Here is a 27,893-nt window from a genome sequence, read left to right on the forward strand (position 1 = left end):
CCTTCTTCACCAATTGCAGTGAATAAAGACACTCTGGGTTGTTAGAAACTGAATCAATAATGTAGAGCACTGCTGTGTCTTTATTGCATATCTGGGGAGCGAGCGATTCATAAAAGAAAACACATTACATTATGAGGATTTGCTTGCCCAGGAATTAAAAAAAAAATATGTCTCGCATTAAAGTGTTTTGTAAATATGTCTGTTCGTTTATTGATGCGTGGATCTACAATGATTCATTAAAGGGTACAGGTATTACGTTATTATGAAGCGGTTCTTACACATTGCTAATCACAGCAGTGGCTAGAAACACTTTAGTTAAATGTTGAGCATCAAAATATTAAAAAAAAAATCATAATTATCAAAGCTGTACTGTAGATCCTGTGATGAGCAAAGATAATGTTACTTCAATAATACAATAATTTAACAAATTCACATCCTATCAACGTGTCACCAGGTTTCGCCAGGTTTTTATTATGTGTGTGTGTGTGTGTGTGTGTGTGTGTGTGTGTGTGTGTGTGTGTGTGTGTGTGTGTGTGTGTGTGTGTGTGTGAACCCTGCCAGCCTGAAAATCAGTTTGCGCTGTGAAATCCCTGTCAGTGCCCAGGGCTCAGGCGTTCTGATCTGCTCGGGAAAGCTGCTACACTAATAAATGGCTTCCACCCGGAACGGTCACATTGTCTCACTGCAAATGTTCTATTCATTTTTCATACTTTAGTCTTGCAGCCGGACCGCTCCTTCCAGTATTTTCTTACCGAGACCAACGGCAACCAGATCATCACATGAGCTGCATAGTCTCTGCACAAACCCGTTCTATTGCCAACGGGATCTGGCTGCCTCGGAGCGTGGGTACTCAAAGAACAGTCTGACGTTTTGGGAAATACTTACGTCAGATGAGACAATTAATATAGATTAGATTTTTTACACAGATTCTATCTGCAAAAAAAACACTGTTTCTATGTTCTCTTGTTGTGATGACAGTGCTAAGAAGTCAGAGGTTGACCTGGATAAGCTGTCGGCTGATCAGTTGTCTTATGAGTATGATGTGTTCACAACTCAGAGAAAGAACGGCCGATGACACGTTGTAATAAAGTGGAGTTATTTATTAAAGTCAGATATTGTGTGTTTTTGCCTCTACACTCCCATGAACAACGTCCAAGTGACATATTTGGGCTTAGCTGCCAGTAAAAAAGATAAAAAAGTGGAAGTTCTTTCCTCCCTTTTGATGAAGCAATGCCATTCTGATTAGACTGACTGTTCCTTTAAACCCTTTGGGCTATAAACCCGTATATTTTAAAGATGTCACCATCACATATTTGTACAGCTGTATGCCGACAGTTGCATAAGTTAACCAGCTACCATCAAAATATCATTAACAATAATTGAAACTCGCTGTGGATCTCTTGCCCTCTAGGTGTTAGGGCCGTCAGAGTTAGTTATGTAAAGGAGGACATGATGACAGTGGATGATGCGCGGGTATGTTTGTGTGTGTGTGTGTGTGTGTGTGTGTGTGTGAAAGGTGAGCGCGGTCGGTAGCTTGGACAGTTCGCGACCCAGCGGGGACATTGGCGCTCCGGCTGGGTAGGTAATGATATCAGATGCCACACTCCACAACAACAGGTGCCTTGGCGCTGCCACCTTCTACCTCCACGCTGCGTCAATGACATCAACAACGACCCACCGGTTAATTATAGATCACCAATCTCCTGCTCTTCACTGCTCAGCCATGAGAGGATCACAAGGCTATAGGGGGGAGATGTTACGTTGAAGCAGAATGACAGGTTTGGTAAGTTGACTTTTTTTTTTGTGTGTGTTCATGTCACAATGTCCTGTAACCACGAGAACGGTCATCTCATTATCGTGTGAACAATTTCCAACAATCCAACTATGTAATGCTATACATGTGATCAGCTGATACTGTGAACTCTTGCACTGCTAACAAACTAGAAGACAACAAATACAAGACATGCTAATTATACATTTTTGAGTTGTCTTAATATAGAAAGGAATCACATAAAAGGAAATACCACTCTGCGTTGTGCCGTTCTTTCTCCAAGGTCTGTTATTTTTGTTAGTTAATTATCCCTGACACAAATCCCAAAGTAACCATTCCTCAGCGCACGCACACACACACACACACACACACACACGTACACACGCTTCCATGCCAATAAAGCCTCTTTGAATTGAATTGACTTAGTGGGAAACTCGTCCCCATTGCATCCCCACAGTGTGTACACAAGACAGGAGTTGCAATACATTTGAATGATCTGTTTACATGTTCATGTCTGCTAATACCTTCTTGGTTTTTTTATTCACTACTGCACCACTCCCCCCCCCCCGCCCTATTTCTTTCTTCTTCCATGAAGCACATATGATTTGTGTTGTCTGGTAGCTCATATGCTCAGAAGCCTTGTGACTGATTCAGTAGAAGTGCTCAGCTCCGGGGTGGAGATTGGGAGCAGATTAGGTGCAGCATTTGGATGACCATATGGAACTCTTTGTGGCGCCAAGAGACCATGCAGCTTGGAAACCTGATCACCATCTCCCTGGTGACAGCTGGAGCCTTTACACCATCAGAACATTTGTAGACTTCTAATTTGTCATAACCACCTCCCTGTGGCAACGAAATATGCTGCAAAAAATTAGGTAAGCAAAAGTTTGGAATTTCTGGGACGGAGCGAGATTTCCAGAGCGAGGCGAGAGGGAGAAAGGGAAGGGATGTGTCGGAGCATGCGCGAGGCTTATCTCATGCTTACATAAGTCCCTTTTCCTAATGATTCCTATGTGATGAAGCAGTGATCTTGGTACACATTATGGGGGTGTTTCCACTGCACAGAAGAAAACATAGGAGTATAGTATGTGTGCAACTGTACATGGACATTTCTCACGTCTCAAAATACACACGGACGCCGCTTTCAGCGTCCTCTGGAGATACGAGAAGGGCCGTCCTGTCTCCTGTCCAGTCATAATTTCACAAGTGCGTGTATGAGTGTGTTTCTGTGTCTGTGTGTGCAGGTCATGTTCATGTTCCTCTGCACCTAGTGGTTGTCAGTCAAGCACGAGCTCTCTCTCTCTCTCTCCCTGAAGTCCTTGAAGAGAGCTGCTGGTTATAGTAGCTTGTCAGTAAATATATCCCATTAATATTTCATGGATCTGCTTTTTTGTTGTTGCAGCTTTCTCTCTGTGTACCTTGTTGTTTCTCCCCCATTTGTCTGAATGGACCATGTACCTTATGCTCATCAACCAGAAAATACCCCACCCTCCCTCCCCTGGTTCTCCATCTCCAGTGTGTAAAGTGTTTTCTGCCTGAAGGCACAATTCTCTTGTCATTGTTGTACACTCAGAGCCTCGTTGTGGTGTGATGTAATTGTTTTGCTCGGAGACCTTTCACATTGTGCGCCGGAAAACAAAAGGACGGATTCATGATCTATACAACTCTAAAGCTTTTTTTAAACTTGCAGTTAGAGAGCTTAAACCGTGATTGTTTTAGCGAACAAATTAACAACTCTCTAACAAAAGGCTCACAGTAACAGAATAGTAATTACTTGGATAAACCTCGTGTATCAGCGGTCAAATTGGTGTTGTGGGCCTGCACTGCACTTATAAGAGCTCTGGGAAAAGCTTGTAGCCTGGCATTTTCAAGTAATAAATGTGGGTTTTTTTGTTGCGAGGTGGTAATGCTCTCTAACGCTGATGGTTGACTCTCTGCAGGCGGTCTCACAATTCTCAGGTGGGCCTTCCTAAAGCACTAGCTGAATTAAGTGGCTACGGGTTCAAGATTTTTTAAGTGACCAGACAGAACAGGCCGCTGGTCTACCATGACATTACTGGGTTGTTAAGTGTTCTTTAGTGGATTACAGCAGGCTTTGGCATGTTTCTGACAAAGCAGAATGGGGCCATCAAATCCAGTTGGGTTGATAGTGGATGGAGAAGTGATGGATTCTGTTTTTGTTAATTTGGTTCAAGCTGGCTCCTCTGGGAGAACAGCAGACAGAGAAATGTCCAAGTGGGCATCAGGGATGGTTTTAAAGACAATAGATGGGAAGCCAGGCGTTAGGAAGCATTAAATGGAAGCTGTGTGGTTGTGTTTGGTCCACAGTGAGTGTGATCGAAACTGTTCCACAAATAAAGCCTCGAGGCCCATTACTGTGTATCTGTAAGGCACATTCTGCCAAAAAGGGACAGCTGTATTTGTGTAAGAAAATGTGTTTTTCTCCTCCATGAATGAAAACAATAAGGATGCACTGATCCAATACACTGGATGCAGTACAATTTCTTTGTCAGTATCTTTAGAACAATTAAGTGTTTCTGCTATCAGTTCAATTCATTCAGTCCTGGTGGGCTGCCAACTCAGTTGTTAGTGCCACAGCTCTCACTGGCCTCATGGTAGCTTACACATTTCACACAGTGAAGTATACAGATATACAAATACACTATGAAGTATACGCTAACGGGACGGATCACATGACCGGCGGCCGGGCCGGTCTTAAGGCACCCCGCCACCGTCACATCTCCTAAAAGCCTTATTTGGACCACATACAGGGAATCTAAATGTTTTTAACTTAAATGAAGTGACATATTAACAGCTTTTATCCTGGCTCAAAATGTCACATGCCGGTTTCAAGGCACCCAGATGCAATGCATTGTGGGGCAGTTAAGTATGTGCAGTAAGCTCATGCCGCACGCTAATATAATTATATTTATTTAGTATTTTCACTTTCATAGTATAAGGGATGCTTTTCATTTGTATAGCTTATTGTGACCTACTTCATTTTTGGGAAAGTGTTTGTTCAGCATGAGGATGTTCCGTCTCTTACACTTACACCACTGAAGTGGATCCTCATGCGTTTGGGTTTGAACCGCGACTCCTAAACCGGGTTATGAACCGAACCCTGACTGCTGTGTATCCTTACACCCCTGATATCTGCAGAAACCTTGACTGTAGGTATCGGAAGAGATCTAATTGATTCGGTGCATCCCTACAAAATAAAACTAATTTAAATTCTAAATCTAATGTCGAAACACTTTTGTGGCACAGGATGATCATTGAAGCAGCTCTGACACTAAGTGAGGCAGTAAGCTGTGGTTTTATTTGTTCTCTGGTTCCTGAATAAAAGCTGTCAAACAGCCACCAACCTTCAACCATTTCCTTCCAGATTCTTTAATGTAGGCAGCCAGGCACACAAGTCAGAGTGAGAGCAAAGAAGAGAATAAAGGGAAAGTAAAGGACAGGCTATAGAAATGCTCAGCTTCAGTGGCAAGCTAGCTGGACTGTAACTTAGATATGTAGTTGGCGAGTGAGAGAGAGAGAGAGAGAGAGAGAGGGCTATGGATTTTAATCTGTCAGTCGATAAAGGTCAGTGCTCGAAAGGGCTTTATTCCTCAGCTCCACATCAAAGTGTAAATCCGCTGATTGCAGGCCCTGAATGGGAAGACAACAAGGCTCCATTTGTGGTCTGTTTCTATGGCTCAGTGTGTGTAAGACCCCGCGTGCGCGGACCCATAATACAGGGGGTTTCTATCAGGGGCCCCCTAGATCAATGGGCCGCATGACCTTTGCATTGTGCTGCCGGCTTGGCCCGTGATGTCATGCCATCTATCCGGTGCTCCACTTAAAGGGGCGAAAGAAAAGCAAGGCAAAGTCCCACACCTTCCTCCCACTGAGCCACAGAAAAGACAACATGAAAGGCATCATCTGCAAATGTATCCACCTGAAACAGGATTTATTCCTCTCGAACAACACCTTCACAGATTAGGGCGCTCTCTGAAAAGTGTGTAGATGCTACAAATGAGATGCCTGCTGGTTAAATGCTGTACGCTACAATGACAACCGAATGTTATTGCTGAATCACTATTTGTATGCATGTTTGCTGACGTTAACAAAAGTCTTGTTGGCTGATTCAGATGAGCACTACCACTTCTGGAGTGCTGTTCTGCATTGATCTATGGCTATTGAAATTAAACATGGTGCGACAGAGACTCTGGGCCAAGAGACAAGAGAAGCCCTCGCATTGTTCCCAAGTGAAAGGTCCTCTTTATAGTGAGGAGAGACGATGGCAGCTGGTAGGTTCTTCCCTCTATAGAAGATAGAGCACTTTCACAGAGTTGTGGAGTGCATTTGAATGGAAATCTAAAGAGGTAGGCGTGAACCATTTGTTTTGCTATGTTTGTGTTTGCTGTCAACATGTCTGTCTGTGTTGTGGGGCGGCCCCTTTTTACTGCACAAAGTGGCTAAACCCCCCCCCCCCCCTCCCCTCCCCTCAAACCCACACGACCCCACCAACTCTGCATCTCCCCCCAAACCCAGACATAATCGAGGGGGAAGAGTTGCCCCAAAAGAGAGAGCCGGAGCCATCTTTGTGGGCAGCTTTGTCATGGCGACAGATGTTGTAATTGCCAACTGATGGATCACTTGTCAAGGCATCATTAGGATTTTGGTGGCCAGGCCCGGTGGAGGAAGAGAAGGGGTTAAAAGAAGGACTGGGAAAAGATGGAGCTGGCTCAGGCGGGAATGGATGGGAGACAAGGTCACATCTAACAGCCTTTTGACTGCAGCCATGGAAGTTAACAATGTGATTGGCCACGCGTTAGAGGAGACACCATCGAGGATAATGGGCTCTCTGCTTATGCCTCTTTGTGATGGTATGAACAGTTTAAAGGATGGGCTGTATGAACAAAACAAGCCTTTTATGGTTTTATATAAAGCCCTATATTGCACGTTGGTATTGTGCAGCAAGCAATAGATGTTGGTTCTTTGATTGTAATGGGATCAAAAAACTGAAAATATAAAAAAAAATCTAAACCTCTATGTCTCCAAAACTAGGGGCTGCTTTAAATTCAGAGTGTCATCTCAATGAAAAAAGATAGTGGGGGCCCCCTCAGAGTGCACGGCGAGGCTTCTATGGGGCCCAATCCTTGAGAGAGCCTCTATTCTCTGGTGGCACATTCAAGGTCATTTAAGCAAGTGTCCCCACGCCCTACAAAGTGTCACTCTACACCAAAGTAAATTGTCAGTTTGTTTATACGTGCCATTTGATTGTGTAAAGCACCCTCCAATGCACACACATGCACCCACGCACACACATACGCACACACCAAAAGCTCCCCAGAGGTCAATTAGTACAGACAAGGGGCTTTTCAAACAAAGGGTGCTAGTGGCCCAGAGCAGCCAAGGGAACCACATAATTAACAGTTATAAAGTACTTTACTCTGTTAATTTAATTAGTTAATCCTTTTATCAGTGATTCTTTGTTGAAGGGAGTCATTATAGGGCTCGTCCTTCAGTGTTAGGGCAGCACGGCTGGTAATGGAGCTTCAGAAGTGATCTGATCCGCGATGCTTACAAAGACACTTAGTGTGCTGGGAGAATTACACACACACACCATCACAAGTTTGTGGACTTGCAGAACAATGGCATCAAGAAAACGTTGTCATATGTTAATTCTCCTCATTAACCTGGAATCTCTGCCTCAGTGAGATGTAAGGATGTTATAGCTAATCAGTGTTTGAGACGAATCGGCTGTTTTACTTTTGATTGTACAACCACTTAACAAGAACAGACACATCGACAGATCAAATACATTTGAGCATATGAAATCACAGGTTTCTGGTCTGCGATTTAATGGGATGATTGAAGTCAAACCATCATTTTCATGTGCTGCCAAGTCTCATCCCTTTGTCCCTTTTGGAACCCCCCCCCCCCCCCCTCCCCCTCCCTGCCCCAAAACCCATATCTGTCTTCGCACTCCGGAAATTATTCAAATGAGCCGAGCTTTCCATCACATTTACTTTACAGCACCACTTGAAGCGTTGACAATAATGTGCATGTAATCCTATGTGATGTATCTGCGCACGGCGTCACCTCTTTTCAGGTGCAGCACCTTTTGAACATCAAATCCCTTTTTGAAAATGCTTTTAATAATTAGCTCCACCGCCCCCTGTCGGGCGGTGAACCCCGGCATCACAGGTTCAGAGAGAGCTCCTACACAGACGCCCTCCGGCCCTCGCCTCGCCGTGCCTACGCGAGCATTTACCTTGCACCTAAAGATAGAAAATGACACATTCAACAGTCAGATCACACCCACAAATAATCAACAGGCTCTGTGTGTGCCCGCCGTCACCCCACATTCCATATTAAAGTGGTACACAAGGTCCTGCTGATTGCTACAAGCCTTACAGTCACAGCCTAACACCATTACAGATGAATACGCTGGGCTGAAGATACATTTCATAGCGTGAATATTCTGCCGTACAGTTTGTAACACCTTCATATTTGCTATGGTTCATTTTATTGACAAAACACAAGTGGTGAAGGAGCGTTTGGTGCGTAAGTGCAGGAGGATGGACCACTGAGCTGAAGCCCTTATTTATAAAAAACACATTATTCACTCGTTTCTATACAAAGAGTAGGTCAGTGCCAAGAAATCCAGTTTGCAATCAAAGAAAAACTCCTCATCTGACCAGATGGCTGATTGTTTTCTTGTGTGCAAAAAAAAAAACCTAAACATATCTCTGATTGCAATCACTCGCAGTCATCCCAGCTTCATTAGGCAGAGCTGGGAAATCATGACGCTGTAGATGCAGAAACACCTGTTGGTTACTCTTAATGTCGAGCCGGACCATCTCCCCCCCCCCCCCCCCGACATGTCAAGACCCAGTCCGGAGGCATGACATTCTAACACGAGAGAATTAGCCCCTGGTGAATGAAATGCACCTCATGAAGCGTCCCCCCACCAAAAATGATCTTGTGCTTTCCTTCTGTAAATAATACACAATGGCACAAACACAATTACGCAGTTTGTACAAGAGAGAGGTCTGAATTGTTTATAGGACATGTGCACACCTGAATGACACAAACCTTTAAACCCTGAATGTTTCATGTTCAGAAAGGTTCAGGTTCGTAAGAGAGGTGGAACGTAACTAAAGCACTCAAGTACTGAACATTGTACGTCACTTTATTCCCCCTTACATTTCATATTGTTCACTCCGCTACATTTATTTGACAGCTACAGTTACTGGTGACTTTGCTGGATATTATTTTACACACAACACTTGAGGAGTTATAGGTTAGAACAGATTATACAGTGCTGCCTCTACAATCAACGCCAACACTAACCATGAATATAATAATGGAGGATATAGTCGTATTGTGATACTATTGCATCACTAGCTTTTTCAAACCACTTCATTGTAATGTATAGTAATTCTAATACTTGTAATAGATTATTTAGAATTGCTAATCTTACTAAAAACCTAAACGGTCCAAGACAATGTTATCCAAACTATATCCAACATGACTCCGGGCTTCAAGTTTACAAACTCCCCCAACCATGAAGAAATGGCTCTCCTATCATTTCTGGCAGTCTTTGATGGGGATTTGTGCCCAAATGAAAATGCATCCGAAATGAGCAGCCCTCTGCGGCCCCCACAGTGTGCAAAGATGGCATACAGCAATAATCTTAAAAAATGTAATTAAACACAGATAAGATTAATACAATCAGGGAGAGATGATTGAAAGATGCTGTTGTTGTGTAGGAGGGTGGTGAGGCCCCCGGGCCCCTGGGCCCCACAACGAGGCAGCTAGCTGTGGGGAAGGGGGCCCTTCGTACTGGGATTAGCTTAGCCAGGTGGGGGAGCTTCGTGGTTGGAGCATTTAAATTAGCGGTGAGATGACAACCCCCATTAGGAGGGATTAAAGGCCTGCTGGCAGGCAGAAATGCACTGGCACTGGCAGGGGCATCCGTCACACAAAACCCAAGGCGATGTGGCACAAGTCAGTCACTTGACAGCCGTTGACGTTCTCCTCATCACAATCACATATGGTGTAATGCAGTTTCAGAAAATGTGTATTAATTTGGGATTTTAATTTACTTGAATCCATGTTCAAGCACTTTGAGGTTAATAAGCATGTTAGCATTTACATTAGTGCAAAGGTTGCTGTTCGTCACAGAAGTTACATCAAGTCAAAGTGTTGCAGCAACTTTGTCTTGTGCCTCATAGTTTGGTACTGGGGGGGAAAAAAGAAATGGCTTATGGTTTTTATTTTATTTTCTTTCACAGCTGCCCCTTTTTATGGCTCCGTTTCAAATGCGGGGGGAAATAGTAGCCCAACTATGCAGCCGCTCTTAAAGTTAATTCAAAAGGACAGCGCTCAGGTTCAGGGGTGAGATTGCACAGAAGCCCAATCACCGTGGAGGTTCCTGCAGAGAACCTGTCTGTCGGTGGGATTGTGCTAACGTCAAAAAGCTGCAAGAGGAATTACTGGCTTACTGCCACCTGACAATGGCGCTTTTTGTTCCCGATGCACTCCGAAGTTCTGAAGGCAGAAGAAAACAAAACAAAAACCAACAATCCGATTAAAACAATCTCCTTGTCTCCTGATTAACATACATTTGCATGAGAATAGCCCTCTGTGATTAAACAGTGGTAGGTGAGTCCAGCGCCCTATGTGGCCTTATGGCCAGAAGGAAGCCCACAATGCACTGCAATGTGCAGCACGCCACGAGCGGGGAATCTTCCCGGCCTGCGCTGCTCATCGTAAATGTGTCATCTCTCCCACGGCAGCTTACAAACACAAAGTTTTAAAGCCCACCACCTGCTGGAATAAGAACTGGGATCAGTATGGGATGAGAGGATCGGATCTCTATGCAAACTAACAGATGACAAGTTCTGCACAGACACAACGACAGTGCCGGGTTCAAATCGGAACACCAAGCAGAGTATGGAACCTAAAATATGCACTTAGATTTATGAATTAGCATTTCAGCCATTTCCTTCTTATGTCTTTTACCTTATTAGTGAGGTGAGGGCTGCGAAACAAACACTGACAGGCACTGCAAGGGTGTCAGTGACAGCTTGAGATGGTGGATCGGTAAAAAAAAAAAAAAACCCTAGAGATGACAACAAAAAAAAAAAAAGGAACTAGACAGACAACGTCAGATGTCACCGTTTGGTATTTCTACAAAGCTCCAGAGAGAAAGGCTAGCCTGAAGCCATCTCCGCGTCTGAGACACATGAAGTAAGAGAGTGCAAGCTCCTGTGCCAACCTGGGCCTTCTCTCTTCCCCTACAGTACGCCGAGCACTCCAGCGGCAACAGGAAATCAAACAATTAGCAGGAGGGAAATAAAAGGTCCTTTTTCGCCCTCTGGCACTTGTAAACATGTTTTTTGAAAAATGCTGCCGCCATCATGCAAACTTCTGTCTCCTGCTGTATCTGGCAACGGCAACAAAATACACATCCTGACAAATAAATACAATTCAAAACAGTTCTGCGCTAAAAAAAAAAAAAAAAAAAAAAAAGTGTGTAAAATATATTATTTATACATATCTGGTGTAAAGGTGCAGCTCCAAAATAAAATGCACAATGTAATTAATCATTTGCATACTCACAATATGAAGAAAATACCCATGTTTGACAGAGCAGAAATTAAATTGAATCTTTATACAGTCCAACAGCGTCATAATAAGACATTTTTAAAAGAAATCACAAATGAATACATTTACAAAAACTATACAAGTGAATTGTTGATTGTACTTATACTCCAGCCAACTGGGTATTGAGCGTACAGCGCAGAGCAGGAACATGAATCTCCCCGTATCGCGGCAGAGTTCAACGTGCTCTCTAAGTGGAATTCTTAACTATGGGACCCCTTCACAGCGAGGAGTTTCTGTTTACATAAAAGAGCCGGCCAAGGGCTGGGACATTGCACTCGGGACCGGGGCATCCCAGTTCTCTGTCTAAATGGAATGGAGAAAACATGGACATTAATGTAAAAGCAGAAAACAAGGAACATGTGTTTTCTTCCTGAGATGAAAGTTTGCAGGCTGGTTTGTTTCAAGTGAACTGAGAGGTACTTAAATGTAGGACAATGTGCTGGAACCTGTTTTTAATTTTTCTTCTCATATACATCTGTCTTAATTGCTTACTTCCAAAATAGTTGTGGTTGTTGGAACTATATCCAATTGTGGTTCATTTTTCCCTTTTTTTTCTTTTTAAATGTGCTGTATCTAAATGCAAGTGAGTGAATAACTTATTATACATATTAAATATGCAAGCTGTAAAATATGTGGTGTTAAAATTAAAAGAAAAAATGTATTTTAGTGCAACTGCCACTAAAATAATGTCCTTTTAATTTCCTAGAATTAAACTTTTATATATAAAACATCATTGCACATTCAACAGAAATGACAAACAATAAAGGGCAGAAATTATACACTTTTAAATAACTTTGGACTTTTTGAAAAAGTGTAAGAAATCTATATTTAATTTGTCTTAATACATTTTTCTAACATCTATTAGAGATTCCAAAAAAAATGACTTTCAATCTGGAATCATAAGTAATCACATAACAGTGTGTCTGTATTAAAGTATTAAATGGGGTTTAAGGCTCATTTTAAATTAAGGTAGATTACTGGCCAAATGCATATGAAGGGATTTGAATAATACATGTGACAGAGAAGCTGATGGATATTGGCCTCGATATCCTTACAGTATTGAACTAGTATTGAAGAAGGGATTAGAGGGTAATATGTCCAGGCGACAGTGGTACAATGATGGCATCGATGTGCATTGACTGGCTGGACAGTGCTGACCTTAGATGTCCTTCTGCAAAACTGACAGAGTTATTTGCTTAAAGGGCAAAGAGAATAACTTTATGATTAATGGGGATATATTTTAAAATGTATGATGATATTATTACACATTTAATATGACATCCACTGAGCTACTGGCTAAATGCAATTATTATACACATTAGTGATTTCATAGAAGCATAAATTGCAACTATTTTTCTTTACTTTTTCTTAAGCATACCTCTAATATCTTTTATTTGTGTGCTCGTGCAATTATTTCCCCCCTTTCCATATGCTGGTTCCAGGCAGTCTGCGTGTCACATAAAGCTGGGAGCGCACATACTGCACAGACTCCAGAGAGCCACTGGAGTCCAATGTTGGCCTGACCTGTCCACATTTTCCCCAGCCTGTCTCTGTGCTCCCAACATCCCTCTAAGTACTGCTTTACACTCGGGCACCCTCCGGGGCTGCAGGGGCCACTTTGATAGAGATGGATGTGCTGGTGCTCTACTGCCCTCCAATGGCAGCTGCCACACACACACACACACACACACACACACACACACACACACACACACACCTCTCTGCCTGCCAGTGCTGGGCAGTTAGCGCTCAGCACTGAGAGGGTGGACCGGAGACCAGGAGACTGACCAAAAAGCAAGGGCCAAAGGAGAGAGACCTCCACACAGGAACACTAGTTTCAGCAGATGATGCCATGCAGGAGAGACATGTAGTGGAGGGCTGTGAACAGGTGTAAAGGAGCATGTGTGTGTGTGTGTGTGTGATGGATGCTAGGGCCTGCCACTGCTTCCTCCTGCAACACAGTATGCCTTATTAATTTTTACTGCATTACTTTCATCCCATTTGCACTCATATGCAAGAAAGCACAGACATATACACTCACACACAGAAGCAAGAATGCATATATAGTTCCTAGAGATAAATGTAGACAGTGTGCTGAGGCCCAGATGGCTCAGTCACAATGGCGGTGCAGGGCAGCCTTTGATGGGTGTGAGTGATTGATTTCAGGCTTGACTGGCTCTGATAGAGTCACCTCAGGAGGCGCCTGGCAACCACAGGCCCACGCCAGAGCCTTTCGGCAAGAAACAAGATGGAGCTGAAATTCGCTGGATGCCCAGCAGCTTCATCCGCGTCCCCATAGAAGTCCAATACATTCTGGGTACTTACAACCACTGGAATTGGATGGATTTTGTCACTGGCTCCAGCTTTCAATGGCAAAGCAGTTTACAGTGGAGTAATGGTCATTCAATATGTCACAGCATGTCACTCTCAACACAAAACTATTTTCATTTTTTTTACTTCCCCCCCCGCCCCCCCTTTTTATTGTAAATTGTAAATAGTGTAAATGCAACCGTGAAGTCACGATTAACGATCAAATCCACACATAAAAGTACATTTTGAGAGTTATGAAGTCCTCACAAATTAATTCCAGTTTATTTTATACCCATACGGTTTTTTCCCTTTGTTACTTTATGCTCTGTTGAAACGCTATAATTTGCCCTGCGTGAAGATATTGAGCGATAGCTGTAATGGAATATGACTGTCATCTTGGGGTGACATTTTCAGCAGTGCCACTGTGCTGCGGCCGACTCCGCTGATCTCACTGGGCAGGAGGGCAGCGTGTTCATGAGGACACATTTGCCCCGGAGTGTTCTCAGTTACCCTCTACACCAAGACATGATTTGACAATCAATTAACCGTCCCTCTCGCTAAACAAGACTTCTTGATTCCAAATCCCTCGATGCTGAAAAGCAGTCAGTCCATGATGTCAACATTAGGCTAACCTCGGCTGTTGTTTTAATTCACAGAAATAATAAAAGTGTTCCTCAACAGTATTGGTTTTCCAATTGGCTTATTAGTTGCTGAGCCAAGATGATTGCTTCTAGGTACTGATTTGCCTTCATTTATTTCCCTGAGCATAAAAGCTTGTCTTTGACAATAACAATCTAAAAGAAGTGTGAGCTCAAATGTGCTGTTTTTAAATTGAAATATTTAAATGGCGCCATGAACGCCGGGGACTGTGGAGGGTCGAGTCAAAGGTTGCTCGGAGGAATGCGCACTAAAAAATGAAAACGGCCAATAAAAGTGAAAAATCTGTTTAAATTTGCATTTATGTTTGTATTTCTAATCAGATGGCCTAATTGCCTTCACTAAATAAATCACAGTCTGATTCACCATGGCAATAGCATTACCATGGTAATAATTACTACTATGATGACATTGACATCAGGCAGGTACACTTTGCCTCATTACAATAATTAACATCTTAAGAGCCACTGCTCTTTCTCCTTTTCCTATCATCCTCCATTTCTGCTTCTAATTGTGATTTTATTAAGGAAGGGATTGATGAGGCCTATGCATAATTTACCAATTAGTTCTACGCATTTCTAAAATTGCATCCTCAAATAACACGTGTCACATTTATTTAAGATTAAAGTTTAATGCGTCTTGTTGCTTGTGGCTGAGAAATTAATTTGTCTAAGTACGTCCCCCCAGCTATTGTAGAGAAGCTTCAAAAATAAATCAAATTTGGTTTATATTGAAATGCCAAAGAGAAAAGTAATGTGCAGTGTCACACGACATATATTACGCACTTTATAAAGAGCGATTTAGAAATATAAAGACGAGGATGAACTGGTGACGAAGCATTTTCTTGGTGAGGAAAAAGTCAAAAACATTTAAATTAGAGAAAGTAATAAAACTATTACCATTAACATACGCTGCACAGCACTTTATCACAATAAAATAACTAATTAAATCATCTGTACTATAAATGATACTGCTAATGTACAACAACATTTGGTGGATTGCTTCTCAAACTCACATGTGAGCCTTACTTCAGCTGAGACTGAACGCTCAGGTTTGTGAGGAAGGGAGAAGAGGAGTATCATGGGCGCTCATGCAGCCCCGGCCCCAAACACACATATATCTAACTGGAGACAGAGGGGCGGGCAGAGAGGTGAGAGAGAGGGCAGGGCAGCTCTGCCCGCCTGGGGAGTTTGGCATGTGCCCTCCCCGGGCCTCCCGCGGACCTGGGGTCAAAGTAAATAAAGGGGCGACGTGGTCCGCCTCCAGCAACCCCCTTACCAACCCCTTTTCCGCCCTTCATCCCACAGCCCAGCAACAAGAACCGGCCTCTTTATCCACTGACCACGCCCTCCTGTAGCCATCCATACCTCCACTGCCACATGCCGCCTTTTTCTACATTCTCCAGCTCCATGTCCAGACATGAGGCCAAGGCCCCCGCTCCACAGTTTGTAACAGTCTGACACTGAAACACAGTCGGGTAGCTGCAGTATATGGGCTCTGGCGGTGGTGCAAACAGCGCTTCTCCATGTGTGTGAAATATTCACAAACACACACACACACACACACGTAGATACAGTACAACTGTAAACATGCAGCAACAAGTGCACACATACATGTGCACATTAGATTACCTTAAATGATGCTTCTCGAGTGTGTCTGACATCTCTAGCTTGCATACGTACACACACACACATATGGACTCACCTGTAATGAAATCCAGGGCTGCACTTAATTGAAACATGAGAGGAGAAAGTATGGAAACGGATTGTCAATTGATGGTGGACAAATAACCCCCCCTCCCCCCGTGGATTTGAGTGGGAAAATGCTTTACACGTAATAAGAAAACAATAGGTAGCCATAGAGCTGGCTGAGCTCACTACAGGAAACACATGATGTGCAGTGTGAGCAGGGTCTAGGCTTCATAATGTCATGTTAAATATCTATTAGTCTGCAGAGGTTAACACTCTCACACATTGTTACAAGTTCAATGTACCTCTTATATAAAGCACCTCCATGTTTTGTCTCCCCTCCCTCTAGATTCACCCAAATTCATTCCAACTTTCATTTATATTAAATGATTTAACTCTTTCTGACAGAAAGACAATATGCCAACATCCTCTCTAACTTAATGGGAGAGCCGCAGACACATGGAGACCGACTCTCTTCCTCCTCCTCCTCCTCCTCCTCCTTCTCCACCTCTTCCATCCCTCCATCTCCCGATCCCTCCTGCTGGAGGAATTCCCAACCCTCTCTGCAGGTAGCCAGCCAGCCAAGACCAGCAGAACATGTGTTTTCCTCCCCTGGTCGGGTCAAAGTGAGGTCGTTCATTCAATCCCGGTGATATAGCGGCCCAGCTCACCCGCTTGCATGCTTATCATGTGCCGCGCCCTCGCAACAGATGATGAATTCTACTCAGCCGATAGATAGAGGAAGAGAGAGGGATGGAAGAGTAAGAGAAAGACGGAGGGAGACCCCCCTCCGACGCCTGCAGACGCATCTCGCCCCAGCCAGTTTGCAACTCAATCAGTGACATGTGCGATTTTAAGAGGGGAACGTATATGGCACTTTTTTTTTTTCTCAGATGTTCGAGCTGGGGATGGTTTTGAACTTTGACCGCAATGTTATGAATTTTCTTTTGAGGCTCAGGGGAAGTTAAGGAAAATATTTTCGGTACAATGTACACAGGATATTCACGTTTCAAAGAGAGTTTGGATTTCAATAACGTTGGGAAGTCTGGCTTTTAACCATGCTGTGTCCACACGTTTGTTTTGTTCATTCTTTGGAACATTCATAATATTGATGCAGGGAATTTAAGGCAAACCCAGATACAATATTGTTACACTGCTGATCGTAGGATGCTTATCAGCTCATTTGGTGCGGGAGAAATTACATTTCAAGATGACATATTTGTGCATCTTTATTCAGACGAAAAAAAACACAAGAAAATTAGAGGCTTGCAAATTGTACGTACTTGTTATTGATCAGATTGTCTCCGCTGCACAGAGCCGCCTCCCCATGGCCTGTGTTATTTCGTATGAAGTACAAGTTGAGGTGTCTGACTCACAAAACGGGAATACTTTGCTAATTAAATCCCCGCTCCCGTTTAAATCTGGAAGCAGAGCGTGTGTGTCGGTGACTTCACGTTCTCTTCTGGCTCAGAGAAAGTCTTAAAGACATGCAAACCCCTGTATCGCTCCTTTATTTGACTAAAACTACAACTGCAGCTGGGACGACTGTAAAACACTAAGGGGACATAAAATAAATAAACAACAATAATAACACTTAGATATCACAGCCTGTACTTAATGCTTATCAGGTGTCGTGGCGGCCATGACACCGTGCTGAGTAAGATTCTCTGCAGGAGGCATCCTCTTGGCCCCGTCACCAGCATGTGGGCACCGACTGGAGCTGAAAAGGCGAGACAAGAGATTAAGGAGGCAAGCTTTGTCTGTGCACCCTCCCTGTCTCAAACACAACAACCTCTACACACACCCTCCCTCCTCCCCCCGACTCCTCCGCAACACACACATACTCTCCGCTCCCATTTTTTCTTATTACCGTAAGCACGAAGGGAAAAAAGGACAAAATAGTACTTACTAATGGACTAAAAATGTCCCTGAATCCCTACCCTTTCACTCCCCGACAGCCAGAGAAACCACTCACCAAATACGTTCTCAGTCTCACTGTTGAGTACTACATTTAGTCAATCATACAGTGCCCTATAAGGAATGGGTTTCAGGACATCTTGTGAGACTGGGTGAAATGTGAGTTAATGGGAATAGAGTCTGTGGTTGAGTGAAGAAGCCAGGCAGAGAAGGTAGTTAAAGAGCAGAACAGTGCCTTAGGGGTACTCAGTGTATCCGGACTCACACTGGGAAAAGTGTATTTATCAACTTAATAGCAGGTGTCTGATTGAACATGACTATGATTACAGTAAGTTGTGCCTTCTTTTGGCTCCTCTCCTCCTCCTCCTCGTCTTCCTCCTCATTATACTCCCTCCTGTTTCCCACCTCGCCATACTCTACCTTCTTTTCAGAGCTACAGGAAGGTGGTATGGTGGGTATTATCATTGTCAACACTGACTGATTTAATTACAGCAGCATAATATATCAAAGGCGCGGACGGTTTATAATTCACTTTATGAGGCATGTCAACAACCTGTACGTGCAGCAGCGTCTTTACAACTTCCTCACCGCTGCCGTCTTTTTCGGGGCTTTTTAAAATGGATAACTTTACAGGATGCGTTTCGTGTCATTCAGATGAGGAGAAAAAGATGGAACGTCAGAAGCAGGAACGGCATTCTGAGAGAGAAACAATTGGATAAACAAGGAGAGCAATCCGACTTGTGGAAGATGTGGAGCGAGAGCCATTTAGCTGATAAGGCAGGGAAGGCCCTTCAGGTGTCTTCTGCTCCACTGCTGTGTAAATGAGCTCCAATTAAACAGGCGGCCCCTAGCTCCGGGTCTCCCCGCAGCCCTCCCCAGCCTCCTCAGCCTCCTCCATCCCCTTAGCCTCCCCCCAGCCCCTCGTTGCTCGCCGTAAGGCCCAACCCACCCCATGGCTCCTGCAGCTGCTCGCTCACTCCCACTCACACTGCGTGACCCAAAGGCCTGCTTAACTTGTGTGTGTGTGTGTGTGTGTGTGTGTGTGTGTGTGTGTGTGTGTGTGTGCGCGCACAGTTGTCTGTTGATGTGTGTGCTTCTCTATGTATGTCTGCATGTTTGTTAGCCCTGCAGCATTTCAGCTTATTGTCAACTCTAGATAAGTGACAGCGTGGCGGAAATGCTGCATCCCAGTGTCTGCTTGATTTGTGTATATTGCAGTAATTGCTCTGAAACTGGAAACTTATTCTCACTGTTGAAATTCAAACATGAAATGGATAAAATTAGATTTTTCTCCACACCGATTGTAACTTTTCCCCCCTTGGACCTTATAACCTCTTTGTTCCCAACTGTTTGAAGTGTCTCCGCACACTGACCAAACACAACATTAACAGTTTGCAAACATTGTCTGATTCCTCAGAAGGCCTTTGCCATGCAGCAACGGGGGTCTGAGAACAGCGGGTGATTTGGCCAATTAGATGAGCTGGTGATTTAGGTGGCCAGATTGGGAGAGTCACTGTTGGCTGCTGGCCAAGACACTGGGGTTGCCACCCCTGAACCTCGAGGAGCCATGCCACAAGCTCCTAAATGACCACAGCGAGGGGAGAGGAGGGGATTTGATGACAACTACTCCACTCATAATAAAGCCTGAGGACATTGTGGAGTAATCTGATGATTCTTTAACGTCTTAAAGAATAAAATGTCAAGAAAAAGTGAGAAAGCTCGTCTTTTTTTTTTTTTTTTTTTATCTAAAGGATCAGGATTAGGATTGGAGAAATGTTGACGTGTGGACTTTACAACGCTCTGGAGTTATTTGAAATGTTTGGATCCCAATACGTCGGAGAGAATCCTCCGCAGCCACCACTGGAATCTAATAGTATTAGTTTAGTCTTCGTCTGCAACTGTGCAGTAATACCGGGTTTAAACAGATGCAGATGCAAGAAAAGCGAAAGAAAATCGGCGCAGCATGAAAATGTTGACTTAGATTTCAAATGTCAACACTGTGTGGAAACTATTTGGTTCACGACTAATAAACACAAGAAAAGCTGAAAGTTCTCACACAGAATTACAACTGCCGATACATCTCCCGGCTCTACTAATACCCGCTAATCATTTTCAGCACTGCTATTGCGTCATAGAGTACGTTACCACGACCGGTGTTATTTCATCGTAGAGATGGAAATCCTGCGTTGTTTGCGATGGATGGGTCAGAGCCGCGAGTCAGACTCCGGCGTGTGTGAAACGGATCGCTCTCTCCCTCCTACGGCACGAGGAAAGCACAATTACCTGTTCTCGTCGAGGCATACAGGCCCTGTCAGCAGCACCTCGTGCATAATACATACCTGACATTCTGCTAACGTTAGCTGCCACATGTAACCAGTCACACTGTAAAAGGTGTTTGTCTGCTCCCCCGCCACCTCAAATGCTAGATATTTAAAATTAATGGCTGTGATTAAGATGCTTTAAAACCCGCAAATGGTATATTTAAATATTAAGTCACATGTAATTAAGCAGGGAGAAATATTCAATCCCGTTGTTAGGGCAATTATAACAATTTCCATCAAGGGATTTCTCAGCTTGACTTTTGTTCTGAGCTATAGTGATTAACATTATGGTTAATTGAAGTCATTTTCTTGGGGTATTTCTTATTCCCTGGCCTTAGAATAAAGGACGCTGGACAGTGCGTAGTAGAGTGCTGTGTAGCGTCTTAACAGCAGGATTTTCTCTCTGGGGTTCCTTCCTGTGAGCATGTTTAACTGTGCGTATGGGGGGGGTCGTCCCCAGGTGGCTGAGGAGGTCAGTCTCCCCTGTGGGAGCGGGGAATCAGTGGACAGTCGGAGATGAGGGCTCAGTGGGGGGAACGCCAGTCGGGTTAGCAAATTTCCTCACATCAATTAGAAGAAAAGAGCGTGATAGTGTAATGTCCACCTAGTCGGGTGATAACGGCCTTGTTAAAACCCCCCATGTAATGTCCTCCTCATCAGACAACCATCCAAACTCAGTGATTAAGCTATTAACTGAGTGGCAGGGAAGAAAACACAGTACAATGGTTCCAAACACTTAAAAGTCCCCCACCAACTATAAATAGCGTGTTTTGCTTATTGTGGCTTCACTGGGATGTTTGACCTTCACTGTGCAGAAGTTTCTCATTTGGAATCTTTAAGTGTGATGTGTAAACTTTAAAAAGCCGCCACAGAAACTCGAGCTAATTGACGTAGCAATCATCTCGCGTCTCATTGTTAAACTTTAAAAACGACAATATTTGCATATTTTTCAACGAGGGAGGAGATGGAAATTAAATCCTTTTTTATATCAGATTATACTTCCAAGTAGAGTTTCTTTATGCGCTCTTAAACATGTCAAAGGGTGGTCTTTAATAGGAACAGCATCAGCCCGTGTAGTTCCATCATCAGGATATGTTGACGAGGAAATCCCTCTTTGGAATTTTACAAGAAGTTTGCCGGCTGCCTCATGTGGTATCAATAACTGCCAGTGCTCAGATTGAGTTTTAATGGTGATGTGGTTGAGCGAATCATATAATGTGAAGCAAAAGTAACCAAGGCTGACATTGTCAGTCAAACTGACAAACTGGATTTCTGCTTATGCAACAACTTCTTTATTGTCATTTGGCAAAATTACCATTTCATTACTCTAAATCTGTTTACATGATCGCGTGATAATGTGCCTCCATATCAGCTAATTGCTCCGGTACTGAGAGCGTGCGAGTCAAATGGTGGCCCCTCTGTTAAGATGCTCAAATCAAGACATAATTGTCCCGCAGCATTCACGCCAAGACGGTACAACTCCATTTCCAAAAATCTGTCTTCGTGTAAGTAATACGCCCGCATACTGTCATGAGTGACACGGGCCTCTTCTCTGAGGCGCCATGACCCGGTTTAAAGATCAACGCCAGCCCATGAGCACGCACCCAGCAGTTGTCCTGCGTCTGAATGTTATTACAGACGGAAGGTCAGATTGCAGAGATGATGATACATGGGAAGCACTTTTGAAATAAGAAAGTCCTCGTTTTTTTTTTTGCTGCCTGCGTCGCATATTGACCTTGGCATTTCTGACAATAGCATCCATCACACACATGAAACCTTTCCAACAGGCAACGCCGGTCCGCTGAGCAGCCAAGTGAATCAGATTAAGGAATAACACCGGTAGATGGATGCCTGACGTCAAGGCGGCAGAGGGATCAACCTCCCTGTTCCTCATGCATTCCACTTCCTCTGCACGCCCCCTGCGCTGCCTGGCTGGGTTATGTTTCTCTGACTTTGACACGAATGATTAACGGCCACAGGATCACTGTGTTTTTGATCGATACTGCAGCATTATGGCGGTAATTAATTCAGCGGAGCATTGAGAGGTTGTCGATTGAATCCTCTGCCGACCTCGGTCCATCAGATAAGAGAAAGTAAAAGTTCTGTGAGAGTCGAGCCTATTTACCCCCTCCATACGTCCTGTTTGTTTTTTTGTTAAACATTATTTTTTATTGCAAGTTATTACATTTTACTCTAATATAAAAAAGCCTGCGTTGTAATGAAGTGAAACTCTGAACCTTTATGAGCTTCCCAGTTAATCCCTGCAGGACATACCTTATTCACTGCACAAACCTGGATTTAGAGTACCTGATAAGTCTGCTTTCAATCTTCCAGAACCATTAACGTTCACGTTATTGTAAAATAAATATAAAAAACATCTCACAGAGAAATTACTCATTTTACGGGGATCCAGAAGGAAGGTTCAAGGCTGACGCCAGTGAAACTCAGAGTATCGTGCAGCATCTGTGTAAGAGCAACGATGACAGAGGACTTTAAAAGAATAATCCCATCACTTTATGCTTTTATTTAAATTAACACTATCTGTTTATTTATGAGACCAAAATGCCCTCAATAAAATCAAACCACAAGAAGAAAAACGCAAACAGTTGCCCCTTTTTAATGAGTATTGTTTTAAAGAGATACTATTAAAGTATTTTACCATCAACATTGTTGTTCTTGGCAACAATAATCCCTCAGATTATTTTTGACTGATGGTCTTTATAATAAATGAGGAAAACATTCAGTAAATGCTCGAGTTTCAGAGAGAAATGCACACTGCAACACCGCCAGAGCTTTGTGCAGTGTGCCAGCATGGAAAAAGACATTAACACAGTGCACGTGTGGATGTGTGTGCATGTGTGTGTGTGTGTGTGCGTGTGCGTGCATGTGTGTGTTTCAGAGAAGGGCTGCACTGAAGTACTCAGCTGGGAGCATCCAGTCAGTGACCCCTGTCTTTCCAACTGTGTGGAGAGAACTCTTCAGTGTGCATGCATGAGTGTGTGTGAGAGAGAGACAGTGTGTGTGTGTGTGTGTGTGTTGCAGGGCAGAAAGAGAGAGAGAGACAAAGAGAGAGTGAGATAGAAGTACAGCACAAAGAACAGAGGAGCATTGTGCGACGCTGAGGCTCCTCAGGTCCGCTCCGAGCACGTCGTCCACATGCTGCAGCTCACGTAGCACGGCCTGAGGAGAAGTCTTGAACCGCACTGACCTTTGCCCTTTGCACCGACGCTGACTCACACAGGGCGAGGTGGCCGCCTCGCTGTATCCGTCTGGTCAAGCCAGGTTCAACACACTCCCTCAGCCGTGCACAAACAGCACACTCACTGTACGCACGCAGTTGTTCCTCATTTTGCATCTGAAATTTAATAAATTTGATTTGGAAACTGATAATGCAAAAAATGTAATCAACTGTAGTAAAATGTGTAATAAAAACACAACCTGTAAAAATCCATTTTCAAACTAAACTTTACATTTTAAAGATAATTTTGTTTGTTTTTTTCAAATTGTAGTCTTTTAAAATACAATAACTCTTGATTTATCCAGACAATTATTTAGACGTCATTTTAAACCCTGGCTGAATATTAATATTAATAGTAATTCTCCATCTAGAATTAGAGGTTCATATTAAACAAACTATTTTTATCTGCCAAATAAACAGAACTTTTTTTTTCTGTTTTGTTGAAATGAGCAAATCTTTGTCCACGCTGTAAGATCGTGTGCCAGAGCAACTAAGTTGATAGTTTTCAAAAGAAAAATTGGAAACTGCAATTTAAAATTAAATAGTTTCTGCGCACACATTTGTCATAAATTGTCACGGGTTTGGGAAATAAAGGCAAAAATAAAAAACCTTATTTAATGAACAATTTGTTTCCTCCTCTGCTGTTAAAACCAACATTTGAAAATAAACACATCTCCTACTTTTCCTTTTATCAGTCTCAGCGTGATGGTGTTTTCCACAATCAAGTTTTACGGTGTGCCAGCAGGACACCGTGTCCACAGGGACTCTCTGGAGAAAGAGGTGAGTACCAGGTGCTGCGAACCCTCTCGTGCTATTACCACCAGACTGTCATGGCTTATGTACCATTTTACCTTGCGTACACCTCCCCCAATCCGCCAGACAACAGGATGGCACCCCAACAGCTGCATGTTCTGCAGCTTTGTCCATTTAGCCATTTTCATAGTCTTCAAGCATCCCCCACCCCCCTTGATTTTGTGAAATGGAGTCCGCAGTGTAGCACAAAACATGGAGGACTCATTTTGTGTTGGCAACTTGCACAGAACTAAAATGGAGAGGCTGATTTCATTTTTTTTGGAGGGGGAAGAGAAGGCAGAAGTGTAGAGTTGCAATGCACCGAACAACACTCTCCTCAAACGTGGACTTGGAGCACCCTCTACCCATCACAAGTCAAAATGCAGGCCTACTCCAGAGTCCTCCCATTACTATGTCTGTAAGTGTCTGGGAGCCAGGCCTTGCTACTTTAACAGAAACCATGAGAGGGGAGGCTTCTTCAACTGTGACCAACCACCGTCAGCAGTAACCCATGTTATACAGGCCGCAGTTATGACACCCTCAAAGGGCTGCCCCAGAGGAGGCAGGCGACAGGGAGGGGGGTACAAGGGGGACAGGGCCTCAGAAGTTTCACCACCTTCCCTTGAACCGCAGCCGCAAACCCTCCGCAGGAGGTGGACAGGGCCAGCTTTGAAAAATAACACCTTTGTGATCCCCAGTGTTTGGAGATGGATGGTGGTCTGCAGATGGTTGGGGATACTCTCTCTATGGATGGATTGGAAAGCAGAACGAAACTTCTCATCCAAGTTTAAGATGAATAGGATTTTTCATTTTATAACGCAGATTTGATAGAAGTTTGTGCGCCAAGAGTCTGAAAAACGATTGTATGCTGACGACACGCGCAAATACAATACTAAAGCCACGTGGTACATAAGCACAAGGATGCTCAACAGTGAGCAGATTTACAACAGTGCCTCATCTAAGAAGTTGTGCGATGATGAATATGGGCTGCAATTAAGTTAAACAGAAAGAACATCATACTGAAAGTTTTCACGTGTCCTGCATGTGGCTGTCTTAGAGGCAGGGGTGCGAAACTAAGAAGCAGACGTAGGAACAGGGAGCCAACAGAGTTTTGTTCAGAGGGAAATAAATTATTATGGGCCCGGCAATGGTGACAGGGTTTCTCCCTCAGTCTGGGGGAAGAAAACAGAGCGCTGAACTTCTAACCCCGGATTCTGAAATCATTTTTAGCTGCAGTTGACAGTCAGTAACCGGCGCTTGACAGCGAGCTCGCGAAGGGTTGGTGACACTTTCCTGCGACCCAGCAGGGTCCTCGAATGATCCAGCCCCTCTCTGTAAAGGTGATCGGCTGTTGTGCTGTTTTTCTTTCCCTCCTCTTGGCTCTCACTATGGAAGAGAGCAGGTTTGATCTCTTTCCCACCTCATTTACATCTCTCCCTCGTCTGGTTCGGTTTGCTGGCATCATGGAAAGATCAAATAATCCAAAAGGAAATGTCCCAGTATGAATGTCCCCTTTTTAGCCACCACTTCAGGGTCAATAATAAATACAAAAATGATGGATTTTCTTCAAGCAAAATAAGCCAGACTTATTTTGGTAATATTAGTCGTCTTCTTAACTTTTTTCACATGTCTTGGAAAGTTTCTTACCCGCAACTTTAATGTGATGATTGTGTTACAGTATTCATATAACAACTCGGCTTACAAAGTCAGCGTGAGTGCCCGTCTGGGAGCTCAGTGCAGAAGACAGTGCCTCGTGAAGGCTTGTGTTGCCTCCCAAACAGCTGTGGTGCCTCTTTTGTGTTATTTGGAGGGCCTGTTGCCCCTGCTCTATTCAAGGCTTTCACACCAGTCTCACTCACTTCTCACTCCCTGGGTTCCTCCTCACAGGTCATAAATTAAGCAGAGGGAGGGGAGGCTTGAGATCAGAGAAAAAAGATCAGTCAGGACCTAATTTCAGTTTTGTTTTTATCGCACATTCTGTGATATAACTGCGCCGAAAGAGTGGAAGTTTGGTAAGCAACAGTAAGGAGTGAACCTGCTGCTCGGAGGGCAATCCTCTGATGTAAAGACAAGTCTGTGGATTAAGTTGAGACGGAGCATTTTTTGGGCTTTATCCACTCGGGGGCCACAGTGCTGTTGACACTATATGTTATTTTAATGAGTGTTGCGGTGTAGTGGTTAATGTGGCCACAGCTCATGGCTCAGAGGTGCTGCTCGGCTGTGCATATGCGTGTGTGCATCAGAGGGTTGGTGGGGGATGGGGGGGGTCACAATATGGTTATAGTGACAAGCACTGGGATAACTCATACCGCCTCTTCTGTCAAAACAAAGACTACTTGAAGTGAATGAGGCCGGCAGCGACGTACTTTACACTAACTGGAGAAATCTTTTGGTGCTGAAGACTTTTGTTTTCCTCCATGTGTTTAAATGGACTTCATTCTCACTATTCAGATTCTTTTTTTAAAAGCATCATGATGGACATATTGTATTCAGTAATGTCGCCATACTCAAGCCAGCAGTGCATACTGTGACAATGACTTAATGACATGAATAGGGGAAATATTGCACAGTTCAGTGGCTTGTATTGCGTGCCATTATCCCTTTGTGAAACAGAAAGATCAAAATTATGAAATATCATGCAACACATGTGGGATCTATTCAGCAGTATCACAAAACTCCCATTGAAAAATGGTTAAATGGCTTTGCATGAGGCTGTGTACAGAACCATATGGACGCCTCCACATCTCCTCATTTCATACATGTTTCTTTTGACATCAATAATGCCTCGGTATCCAGTGGCGTTTGGAACGCATCCAAAACAATTATAAAGTTGCCGTGGAAACTGAGGTCCTGTGCCAGGGTGAGGCATACTGTCTCCGCTCAGATAACCGCATGGAAAGTCACAGCAAACAAAGCACTTGACAGGGGTGCAGAAATGGGAGAAATAAAAAGAGGGAGGGAGGTGAGGAATGGGCAGAGGTGAAGAGACAGAGACGGAATAACAAAAGAGGCGAATGTGGCGAATTTGGACATCCACAGATGATGAAAACGTCCACAATAGATTCGATTTTTTTTTTGTGAGAGGGGGTGTGAATTACACACATATTGTATTCGAAAACCCTGGTGATGGGGACATTTATAATACCTACTCTAAAAACATCACCAGATAAAGTCAGATTCAGGCGGAGAATAAGTGTTGTGTTGAGTTTCAGTTAAGGGTTAAGTTTCGGCAGGTAAAGTAACACCGTGTGCGTTTTGTGTGTGTACCCGAGTGAATATTATCATGGCAGACTAACACACAACCCCTCGGTGACACGTGCAATTTGTGTGTGGAACATTGGGACCGGTGTAATGTATTGTAACCTTATGCTAACCTAATGAACAAGAGGATGAAAGCGGTGTAATGGAGGCATTTTTACATTCATCTTTAGGCTCCTCATTATGCGCCCAATATGACAACCTCGTTAGGAGTGCACGAAAGATTACCCATGCGGGTAAAGAGCACCACCTTAACGCAAAAAAAAAAAAAAAAGAGA

General features: G+C 43.7%; 1 protein-coding gene across 5 annotated transcripts in view; it reads right to left on the reverse strand.

Moving 5' to 3' along the window:
* The window catches only part of agtr1b (angiotensin II receptor, type 1b), a 343,860-nt gene that overhangs the window by 151,390 nt on the left and 164,577 nt on the right, over nucleotides 1–27,893 (reverse strand). Inside the window, exon 3 of one of the 5 annotated variants that reach the window (XR_003834233.1) lies at nucleotides 17,704–17,809. The exons of 2 other annotated variants lie outside the window; for them this stretch is intronic. The gene's annotated coding sequence lies outside the window, so the exon portion shown is untranslated. Of the gene's footprint in view, nucleotides 1–17,372; nucleotides 17,810–23,580; nucleotides 23,683–27,893 lie in introns of those variants that run through there. 2 more of the 5 variants (XR_003834232.1, XR_003834235.1) reach the window with 2 other exon arrangements.

The sequence above is a fragment of the Cottoperca gobio genome, chromosome 20, assembly GCF_900634415.1.
Source record: "Cottoperca gobio chromosome 20, fCotGob3.1, whole genome shotgun sequence".
Taxonomy (NCBI): Eukaryota; Metazoa; Chordata; class Actinopteri; order Perciformes; family Bovichtidae; genus Cottoperca; species Cottoperca gobio.